This window comes from Arachis hypogaea, chromosome 17 (assembly GCF_003086295.3).
Source record: "Arachis hypogaea cultivar Tifrunner chromosome 17, arahy.Tifrunner.gnm2.J5K5, whole genome shotgun sequence".
Lineage (NCBI taxonomy): Eukaryota > Viridiplantae > Streptophyta > Magnoliopsida > Fabales > Fabaceae > Arachis > Arachis hypogaea.
In genome coordinates, this window is record NC_092052.1 from 115341300 (window position 1) to 115353643 (window position 12344).

At 37.4% G+C, this 12344-nt stretch overlaps 1 non-coding gene across 1 annotated transcript; it reads left to right on the plus strand.

The window, feature by feature from the left end:
• The first annotated feature begins 5294 nt into the window (after nt 1-5294).
• Nucleotides 5295-5402, plus strand: LOC112768914 (small nucleolar RNA R71). Its single transcript, XR_003186290.1, has one exon. It is a non-coding gene; the product is annotated as a small nucleolar RNA R71 (small nucleolar RNA).
• The last annotated feature ends 6942 nt before the right edge of the window (nt 5403-12344 follow it).

The following is a 12344-nucleotide window of genomic DNA, read 5'->3' on the forward strand; positions in this document are numbered from 1 at the left end:
CCACAGAGCCCGTCTATCATCTGGTGCACTGCTTGTTCCGACGACTTGACCAGATGGAGCGTCGCAACAAGCGGCGCTATGAGCACCTAAAGCTGATGATACGATCCGGTGACATCCCCTCCGAGCCCGACACACCATCCGAGGCATCTGAGGAGGAGGCGGATGCGCCCGAGACAGAGACCCATCCCCAGGAGGCAGCACCAGCCGCACCACAGGCAGCGGTCCCACATCAGATTGAGGTTGCGGATCTTGAGATCCCGACCCAGTCAGCACCTCCTCCACAGCAGCCAGACCCTCAGCCCACCACCACCACTGAGACTCCAGCTACTATCCCTCCCAGTGATGACACTCCCTCACACCCGGTTTGATTGAGCATCGGGGACGATGCTTCCTTTTAAGTGTGGGGAGGTCGCCATCTCTGGCGTTTATTTTGGTGAACCACTACATACTTTTCCTTTTATTTTGGATATTTTTTCTGTATTTTTCTTTTTACTGTTATTTTCTGAGTACTTATACATTGCTTTTATGTATTTTTACTCTATTTTCTGCATTTTACATCTTTAGTTCATATTTTAGCCATTTAATTTATTTTAGTTATTTAGTTTAGTTTGCAATTCTGATTTAATAGTGGATTAATTAGTATAGTTTACCCTTTTTAGCATAAGATAGTATAGTTTAAATTGAAAAATATAAAAAGGAAGTAAGCTAGAAAATTGAACATATCAGATTTAAATCCACAAACCTTATATATAGCATTACATGATGTAGTTAAGCTGACAACATTTTATCAAGGAGGAACATCAAAACTTTAAAAGCTACCCTAAATAATTTTTTTATGAGAATAATGGGAATTTTTAACTAAACCTGCATACAATATATAAATGATATATGATGCTTGAGTTAGAGAACACACAGCCTGTGAGTCTTGAGCTTAATTATATGGTTGCATTCAAACCATAATTTTGTTTCTGTGTGTTTCATTTCTTTTTATTCTGATGTTCTTTCCTTTGCTTAAATCTATATGTCCAATTATAGAATATAGAATGTAGACACATACCAAGAGAATGATTGAGGCCATCATTTGATTTTAGCTCACTTACCCCAAAAAAATAGCCTGCCTTTTACAGCACCCTTGTTAGCCCTCTTGAGCCTTTTAAAACCCCTTTATTCTATTTATCCAAATTACTAGCCTTAAGCAGAAAAACAAAAGAAAATCCCAAGTGAATCCTTGGTTAGCTTAAGATAGAAAACTATGAATAGAGTTAAATGTGGGAAACCTTTTGGGAACATGGATGATAGAAACAAAAGGTAGAAAAGTTAAAAGAAATAAAATAAAATTTGGGAAGCATGCTCATGAGAAAAATCTAGGTGATTCAACTACCATGTGCATTAAAAAAAAAAAGGTTTTATTTTTCAGCATTTAAATAAAAGGGGATACAAAAGAAATTCCCCAATGCAAAATAAAAACAATGCACATGGGATAAAAATAAAAAGTGAAAACATGAGCATGTAACAATAAGTGGGATAATATGGGAGAATAGGTAAAGAAGTTTTATCTTGCTAAATATGCATGTTAGGTGAGATCTTAATCTAATTAAGGATTCACTTATTAGCTCACTTAACCCTATACATAAATCCTTACCTTTACCTTGGCCCCATTACAACCTCAATTAAAGACCTCATGACTTTTTGGTATGACTATATTCTATAATTGTTGATTGGTTAGATGAAGAACAAAGCTATAGAAAGTAAGAATAAAAAGAAAAATAGAGTGAATAAACCCAATAAACACTGAGTGACTAGAGAGTAAACACAAAATCCAGTGAGGGTTCTATAACTCATCAACATATATTTGTGCTTATATTTACTAATTGTTTTGCAAGTTTGTTCAATGTTCTTTCCCATCTCATTTGCTAAAATGCTTTATTATTTAAAGGGTTGGCTATATACATATATATATACATGACTCCTTGAGAATGTAAATTAACTTGACTACATGTAAGCTCTATATATAAGTGAATAATTTAGAGTTGCATGATGCATCATCCATTTAGGTAGTTGAATTTAAATTAGGTTGCATTGCATGACATTCCATCACTTTAACCTTAATTATTTACCTTGGATTTAGCATGAGGACATGCTAGTGTTTAAGTGTGGGGAGGTTGATAAACCCATATTTCATGAGTTCTTTTGTGCTTAATTTGAGTTATTTATACAATTCCTCACCTACTTATTCACATTAATTGCATGGTTTTACTTTTCCTTCCTTATTATGTGATGTAAATGAAAAACATGTTTCCTAAGCTTTAAAATTAATTAATTTAATTACCTTTATTTCCATTCGATGCCGTGATTAGTGTGTTGAGTAGTTTCAGATTTCCTAAGGCAGAATGACTTAAAGGATGGAAAAGAAAACATACTAAAATGGAAGGAGAAAGCAAAACGGAGCTTTAAGGAAACTGGTATCCACGCGATCGCATGGATGACGCGATTGCGTGCCAAGCACGAATCAGCAGCGACGCGGCCGCATGACTGACGCGACCGCGCGCCTTAAGCAGAGCGCATATGACGCGGTCGCATGACTGACACGACCGCGTGGCAAGGAAAAGCTCCAAATAACGCGACCACGTGACCCACGCGGACGCGTGACAGAGGCCACGCACCAGAAATTGCAGAAAACGCTAATAGCGATTTCTGAAGCCCTTTTTGGCCCAGATCCAAGTACAGACAGCATAGACCAGAGGTTATAAAGTGTGGGAATGCACCCATTCAAAGAGAGCTCGCAATTTTTGTTACTTTTCAATGATTTAGATTTAGTTGAGAGGGAGATCTTCTCTCTCTCTTTTAGGATTTAGGATTTCTTCTTGTTTTAAGAGTAACTCTGGATCCCAGGTTTAATGTTCTTTTATTTTAGTTTTACTTTTATTTATTTATTCCAACATTTGAATTGATTATTATAATTTGATTTATGAATTATTCCATGTCACAGACTGTTATTTGAATTAATGATAATTGAGGTATTTTCAGTTTATGATTGTTCTCTTTGATTTAAGTTATGATTGCTTCCCATCTAAGGATATTTTTATTATTCCAGCAATTTTACTTTTTTCCCTTTTGGTCCTGGTTAAGACTTCAGTAACTCAACAGTTATTAAATTCAACATAATTGATAATCGTTATCTTGCTAATTGAGCTGAACTTAAGTAATCCCAACCTTTTCTTAGGAAATAAATAGGATTCAAAGGTCAATTTAATTAGTCCCTTGACTTTCCTTTGCCCTAGTACAGGTTGATCAAGTGGAGTTTAGATTCAACTTTCATTATAGTTGAGAGAGATAACTACGTTGGACCTCCAACTTCTCTTACCTTGCCAAAAGTCTGCTTTACAGTATTTATTTATTCTAATTTCCATTTACTTTACTTGTCATTCAAATTACTTGCTTCTCATCTTCTAAACCCCGATTACAACCTTTATAGCCAATAATAAGAACATACTTCCTCGCAGTTCCTTGAGAAGACGACCTGAGATTTGAATACTCGGTTAACAATTTCTAAAAGGGTTTGTTACTTGTGACACCCAAAACGTTTGTACGAAGGGATTTTTGTCGGTTTAGAAACTATACTTGCAACGAGGATTTATCCGCAAATTTCTAGACCACGCAAAAGTTTCTCTCGTCAATGACGGCTTGTCTGAGTCATTTTGGGGCATTTTCAGGATATAAAAATCAATGGGAAACGTGAGTCCCTTAATGCCCACTAATACATCTTCAGCAACTCCAACCACTGTAATAATGCTTTTATCTGCTAACACAAAACGAGCTGCCGACCTTTTTAAGGGAGGGAGCCTCAAAATATCATATATAGACAAAGGCATTATACTCACACATGCTCCTAAATCACACATGCAATCAGAAATTATCACACCACCAATAGTACAATTGACTATATAAGGACCTGGGTCACTACACTTTTCAGGTAAACCTCCCATTAAAGCAGATATAGAACTTCCTAAAGGAATAGTTTCTAATTCATTAATTTTGTCTTTATGTATACATAAATCTTTTAGAAACTTTGCATACTTAGGTACCTGTTGAATAACATCAAATAGAGGAACAGTTACCTCAACCTTTTTGAATATCTCTACCATTTTTGGATCAGGTTCCAGCTGCTTCCTGAGCTTCCTTGCAAGTTGTGGAAATGGAATAGGAGTGGTGTCTTCTGCAGTGTCTGGGCCTTTTAGTGCTTCCGCTCGTGGTTGCACTTCTTCTTCTTCTTCAGCCATGTCCTGTATGTCCTCTTCCTCTTCAACACCTTCTATTTCCACTACCTCTTCAGCTGAAGCGTGTTCTGGTGGGTTTGGCTCCTCTTGATTCCTCTCCTACAGTGTGGTTCCGGACCTCAGGGTGATGGCATTGATGCCACCCTTTGGATTGGGTAATGGTTGAGAGGGGATTCCACCGGAGCTCAAAGGTTGATTATTGGAGTTGTTCATTGATCCAATCTGGGAGACAAGAGCTTGCAAAGTAGCGGTCAGACCATTTAGAGTGGCATTAATGTTATTTTCCATGGTCTGCTGTCTCCGATCAATAGATTGTAGTAAGTCATCATTAGCAGATGAAGAAGGATAGGTAAATTGAGAGGTCTGCTGTAGGGTATTCTGTGGTCCTTGGGATTGCCTTAGGGGAGGTACTCTGTAAGGCTGATTCTGATTCTGCTGCCTGTTGTTGTTGTTATTCCATCTCTGATTTCCCTGATTATCTCAGCCTCCTCTGTTGTTGTTGTCCCTCCAATTCTGGTTAGAATTGTCTTGCCATCTGTGGTTGTAATTGCCACTTTGATTGTACCCTTGGTTGGGGCAGTCATAGAAGTTATGTGTGGCTGCCACGGTGTTGTCTTCCTGCTGGAGCTGCGGACATTCATCAGTATAGTGGCTATAATCAGCGCAGATTCTGCAAACTCTCTGTGGGACTAACTGTTGGTTTTGCTGTGGTGGAGAAGGTTGAGCTTGCTGAACTTGTTGTTGATTCAATTGCATCTGCTTCAGCAAGTTGGTCATTTCACAGATACTCTGAGTTAAAGCAGTAGTCTCTCTGCTAGAGGATACTTCTGCAATGGCTTTTGCACGACCTTCTTTCTGCCTGTGATTCCTAGTAGATTCAGCTAAGTCACTGATCAATTGCCATGCTTCATCAGTGGTCATGTACTTTTTCATAGACCCATTGCTAGCACTTTCCAATGTGGTCTTATCTTGGGGCCTCATGCCCTGTGTGACATAACCGAGTAACACTATCTTATCAATCATATGGTGGGGGCAAGCTTCCAGAAGATTATTGAAGCGCTCCCAGTACTCATAGAGAGTTTCAGAATCATCCTGAACAATCATGGAAATATCTTTCCTCAGTTTATCAATAACTTCAACTGGAAAGAACTTTTCCAAGAATTCTCTTCTCAGTATATCCCAGTTGGATACAATTATTGCTGGTTGAGTGTAGTACCACTCTCTTGCCTTCCCCTCAAGAGAAAACGGGAAAGCTTTCAGCAAAATCGAAGTTTCATCTGCACCATCACGCCTGACAGTAGAACAGGCTGCCTGAAAATCTCTCAGGTGCTTGATAGGCTCTTGAGCATGTAAGCCATGAAAATTGGGCATCAAATTGAGCAGTGCGGTCTTTATTTCAAAGTCTGTAGCCACCGGTGGGTGATGCGCTTGAAATGGTTGCATTGTAAAATCAGGGGCTCCTTCCTCCTGGATAGTAACTCTTCTAGCTGCTGCCATGTTACCTGCACGTAAAACAACGAAATCAGTAGAACGGGGGCTGGTTTCTTTCTCAAGTGACGTTTCAGATCCGCCCTCAGAGAGGACTAACCGACACCGAGCTTGCCTTATTCGTGAAATAGTTCTTTTAATCTCTGGATCGAATACTAGCAAGCTTGGATCAGGAAGCGAACGTGTCATCTAACGAAAGAAACAAGTAGCTCATAGTAGCAAAATAAAATAAAATATAAATAAATAAATTCCAATTAATAACTTTAGCACTCTATTGCAACTCCCCGGCAACGGCGCCAAAAATTGATGTGGGCGGAAATTGGCGAGTTAAGAATGATTATAAAATATGCGTTGCAAGTATAGTTCTCAACCAACCAGAAATCTGCTTATCAATTTAGAAGGGTGTCACAGAAATTAAAATTAAAATACTGAGAGTATGAATCCCAGGTCATCTCCCAACGAGTTGTAGAAAAGTGTGCTATTTTATTAATTAGATGTTTTCAAAAAGGGTTGAGTTGAATGGCAGAAAATTAAATTAGAGAATTTATATAAATTTAAATAAAAGCCTTGACTGGGAGTTGATTAGCTGGAAGCCCTATTCTTGTTGGAGTACTCTTAAGATTAATTGACAATTGAGGGTTATTATGTTTAGTTGTCCCTTACTAAGTAAGGGAAAGTCAAACAAGCTGGAATGCTGTTTCTATCTACAAGTTCCAATCCGCTCTTGGGAGGATTGGTGTTACTGACTAGAGAGAAATCCAACAATAAACCCAATTACAATCTTTCTCTTGAGCATCCCAACTCAAGGGTTCCTTTCAATCAACTCCCCATCAAGTTAGGGAACTACTCGCTCATTGTAAATGTAAAAATCATAACATAATAAAGGGAATTAAAGAAAGACATGATAAATAATAATCAAAAGATTAATTAAAAATAAAAGTGATTCTTGTATTAATAAATGCTAAAATAATCCAACAGTAAAATTAAGTGAATTAAGGAACATGGAAGAGTAAGAGACAAGTAAAGAGAACGAACTAGAAAGTCGAAGTCTTGATGAGGCAATAACTCTTCTCAATATCCCAATGCAAAAACAATGAAAAAAAAACAAATCCTAAAAACTATGAATGTGTAGAGAGAAAACCTAGAGGAGCGAAAAACTAGATCTAAAAACTAAAATTATGCGGAATGAATGTTGTTATTGGTTTCTGCATGTTCTCTGGCTCTAGTATGCTTTTCTGAGCCGAAAACTGGGTTAAAATAAGGCCCGAAATCGCCCCCAGCGATTATGCAGATCGCGCATGTCACGCGGACGCGTCATTCAGGCGGACGCGTCATTCGGCGTTTCGCTTTGCCACGCGGGCGCGTCGTCCATGCCTCCGCGTCACTTGTGCAGTTTCCAACTCGTGCGGTCGCGTCATCCATGCGGCCGCGTCACTGCGATTTCCTCTCTTTCGCGCGGTCGCGTGATCCATGCGGCCGCGTCGCTTCTCGCTGGTCATCTCCTCAATTCCTTGTGTTCCTTCAATTTTTGCAAGCTTCCTCTCCAATCTCCAACTCATTCATGCCCTATAAAGCCTGAAACACTTAACACACAGATCACAGCATCGAATGGAATAAGGGAGAAATAAAATACATAATTAAAAGTCTCTAGGAAGCAAGTTTTCAATCATGCAATAACTTTAGGAAGGAATTATAAATGCATGCTTATTTAATGAATAAGTGGGTAAAGATCATGATAAAACCACATAATTAAACACAATATAAACCATAAAATAGTGGTTTATCAGTATGCATACCAAGGATTTCTGCAAGTTGTACGTACGTACGGGGGTTATGCTACTCACAAGCTAAAAAACCTTTCGGGTGCGTGCGTACGCACAAGGGTGATGCCTACGCACAAGCCTTATTTTCATACTTAAACTCTATTTTTAACTGTTTGGCTTTCTCGGCAAGCTTGTAAACTTTCGTAACCCCTAATTAAGGTCCAACAACTTGTTTTTAGGCTTGGGAATCAGTGTGAACTTATAGATTTGATTAGATTAACACTTTGGATGAGATTGTGGACTTGAGCTAATGAATATTGATGAAAGCCTGTGAATAATGAGTTTACTGAATACCAAATTGAGATAAGACATGAATGATGAGATCGAAGATGACTAAGTATAGCCGGATTGGCTGAGATGGCAAGGTCTAGGTCATATTCCGCTTGTGTATTATTTGAGTATCTATTTATTGGTGAGGTTTGGGTGTTATCCCGCTTGCATGATAAATTGAATAATGAATATTGATTGATATGATTTGTCCCTAGGTAGATGCAAGGGTGTGGTTCACCCCACTTGCTCTAGGTTGAGACTCCCTGGGTAGATACAGTAATTCGCCCCATTTGCTCTGGGTTGAGACTTGAGACTTTGTTGACCCTCGATTTCAAGATGTGGCCGGACACTTATACCTTTCCGGATGATTCCTCCAAAAGATGTGAATTCCTCTTGGGGATGCGCGCACCGAGGGGCTGTCCAGGGTTAGCTACCAGACATGTCGAGTTTGGGTGTATAACTGACAGATGAGCTCATTGGCCATAGGGCAAACATGCATCATTTACATTTGTGTGTATTATTTTGGTGTGCATCTTATTATATTTGGTTTGCCTTATTGATTAAATGTATCTATATACTACTTGATCAAAATACTTTATCTGTTCTCTCTATCTATGTATTCCTTGTATTGTTTTGTTTGTGCTTGCATAACTAAGAGATCCCACATGCTGACGGTGGTGACACTGAGGATTGTTCTGGATGAAAATGTGATTATTAGCAATTTGTGGTTATATGAGTTTTGTCAATGAAATTGCTGAGTTAGAACCATTCTGATAATGAAAAGACATAGGACTTGTGAGAGTAAGTGGGAATCTTAGATAATTTATTAGCTGAAATTTAGTTTCTGATTACCTTGTTTGGTTTAGAAAGGACCCTAGGCATAAAATTTGAGTTGAGTACAGTAGAGTATAGGATCGCCTAATAGGTTCGTGTCATTTTACATCGTTTCTATTTGGAATTGTTATCCTACTAAGAATGCGAAAAGATGATGTTCTCACCCGTGTTGGAAATTATTTATTTTATAGACGCAGGACATGAAACACCTCGTTAAGCATGCTGGATTCTCTGAGGGTTGTGATGATTTCATCTGGAGAATTTTAGATGTCGTAACGCCTCACCACCTCTGATTTACGACTTAAGCGTAAAGTTCTGTTTAGTAGGATGTTACATTATGATATCAGAGCAGTTCGTTTTTGTAGAGCTGGTATGCGAAATTTGAACTCGCACAACTTCACCGGCAAGTGCACTGGATCGTCCAAGTAATACCTCAGGTAAGTGAGGGTCGATCCCACGAGGATTGTCAGATTGAACAAGCAATAGTTATCCTGTTGTACTTAGTCAGGCAAATAGTAAAAAAAGGTTGTTGTTGAGAACACATAAAACAAGATAGTAAAGAAAGCAATAAAGAATTGGTATAGAAACAATAATGAGAAAAACAGTTAAGGCCTCGGAGATGTTTATCTTTCCGGATTAACACTTCTTACTAACTATTTTAATAATGAATGATTCATTCCATGGCAAACCATAAGTGATTAAAGCCTAATGTCTTAGCTAGTTAATGTCTCTAAATCTTACTAAAACGCAACAAACAAGGTCAATTCTTTCATATCAGAGGGTGAAGTTCAGAAATCTAGTTTAGCGCCATAGAAACCTTAATTACGCAAAACTGACAAGATTATATGTCACATATCCCAATCAGCCGCAGGTAACCCTTAGTTTAAGAGGAGTGTTTTCAAGCTGTAGCCCAAGCGAGATAGCTCTGTTGAGAATCACAAGTGCTCATGTAGAATAAGGGTTCATACTGTCGTTCCACCACAGATTCATAGGATTAATAACGAAAATAACACCTTAGAATTGAATCAAACATTAATTAAAATAAAAGAGTAATAAGATTAATCCATAGAAATAAGCAAAGCTCCTAACCTTAACTAGGAGGTTTAGTTACTCATACTTTACTGAGAAAACAAAATAAAAGTAAAGTAAGATCTGCCTGGATCTAATTGTTCTTAAACCTAAGTGATCTTCTCTTTAAATAGTAAAAGCTAAACCTAAAAGATGTTAATTTAAATTTAAAAGTTACAAGGATAAGATAAGATGAGCTAAGGAGAGCTAAAATCCACTTTGGGGCCCACTTTGGTGATTGCTTTGGTTTTCTCTAGCGTTCAGCGCCAATCTGGGCGTTGAACGCCCATAGGGGGCAGAGCGTGCTGGTCCTTGCTTCCTGGCTGGCATTGAACGCCAGTTTTGGGTGTTCAACGCTGGGCTTGCTCCTCTTTGGGCGCTAAACACCATGTTTGGAAGTTTAGCGCCAAATTTAGCAGTGATTCTGGAAAAGAAGTATAAACATCATATATCGTTGGAAAGATATGGATGTTAGCTTTCTAACACCATTAAGACAATGTTAATTGGACCTCTGTAGCTCAAGTTATGCTCGTTGGAATACAAGGAGGTCAGGATTGATAACATCTGCCAAATTTGCCCAAAATTCGCCTAAAATAATAAAAATAACACAAAAATTCAAAGTATCATCCAAAGATGAATTTTGCACTAAATATAGTAAAAGTTAATAAAATCTAACTAAAAACTAGAAAATGCTAGGAAAAGGGGTATAAGATGCTCACGCATCACAATACCAAACTTAAATTGTTGCTTGTCCTCAAGCAACCAAAAATAATTATAGGACCAAATGAAAGAGAAAAATACATTAGGTTTTAGAGTTGTCATTCAAGCTCAGTTCTAATTACTGAATGGGGATAAAAACACTCTATTTCTGAATAGCTTTGGCATCTCACTGTCCCTTAAAGCTCAGAAATATTGGCATCCCTTAGAACTAGAATCCGGATGATATTATTGATTCTCTTCTTTAGGTTTTTCTTGTCCTATTTTTTGAAAACAAAAATTTTTTTTATTATGTTTTTAAACTTGCTAAAGTCATTTATGGTTTAAGACAAGCTTCTAGACCTTGGTACTAAAGGCTTAGCACTTTTCTTTTGAAAATTGACTTTCAAAGAAGAACCACAAACACAACTCTATTTATTAAAATTCTAATGATCTCTGTATTATTGTTCTTGTACATGTTGATGATTATTTTACTAAACCCTTAGCTGAAGATAAATCTTATATTAAGAATTGCTTTGGGTATGTTAAGTGCTTTTGATCTGTTTTAACTACACTAACGAGATTTTTTTAGTTTTTGTCTCTCAGGTTAGACAAAATTTTCTGGATAGATGATGAACAAGTTCAAGGTTTCAAGCTACCATCTTTATATTTCTGTTGAATGATTATGCGATCTTTGCATTTATTTCAAAAACTTTTTCTTACTACATTAAAACAGATTTTATTCAAAGTATTTCCAACATTAATTATCTTATTTATTTTGAAAATCGTTCCTACAATTTTTTAAATCCATTTCAAAATCTTTCCTATTTTATAGAGATTTTATTCTCAATGTTTGTACCTTTCTTTATTTTCCTCCTTGATGAAAAAAGGAGGAGAAAGTAAAGATTAAACTATTAATTGATTAGTGGATATTCATAACCAGGGAGAGCTTGCTGAAAATCAGGGAAGTCATTCTTACTCTCTTTTTCATTTGAAGTTTAATCATGTTTCTCATCAATGAGGATATTGTGGAGTCAAGAATTAATTTGGTTCCTTGTGATGACAAATATAATTAATAATATTCTAATATACTTATTTCTTTTATGAGCATTGTAGCTAGAAATAGGACTTTTTCAGACAAAAATTTCAGACAAAATTTATTCCATCCGAATTACCTTTTAATTTTTGACAAATTTGGGACAAATTTTGAACGATCTTTAGTGGAGGTTTTGGAAGAATATATTATGTCTTAAATTCATCTAAATTTTGTTCTATATTTTGGCGCCAATTTTTTTTATGATGCAAAAATTTTCAAACAGATTAGCAACATATTTTGGACAAAAACTATAATTCGTCCATATTTCCATCTGAATATGTGCAATAACATCAGACGGATTTTGAAAAAAATGTTAGTTCTACTTCAAATTTGTCTGTAATTAGTCTTAAATTCTTTTACTATAGCTAACCCTCAGAACGTAGGGGTGTTCAAAACCGATCCAATCCGAACAAAATCGACAAACCGAACCGAAAAACCAAAAACCGAACAAACCAAAAAAAATGATATTTTGCAGTTTTTTTGCGGTTCAATTTGGTTTTCAATTTTGGTTGGAAAAACCCTAAGCGAACTGAACCAAACCGGTTCTCTTAAATCAAATCCCTAAATTAAAACACACCTCCCCTAAACATTACCTAGTCGCAGCCCAGTGAGCCCACTAGTAACCCTAATTCCATCTCCTCATCCCTTCATCCCCTCACACTCTCACATGTTGAAACTCCACTCTTCCCTCTTCTCTGCCATCGACGCTGCCAGACAGCACCCTCGCGGTGGCCTTTACTCGTCGCGCTTCCCTCTTCTCGGCGCGGCCCTTTCTTTCTCTCCCTCCTTTCC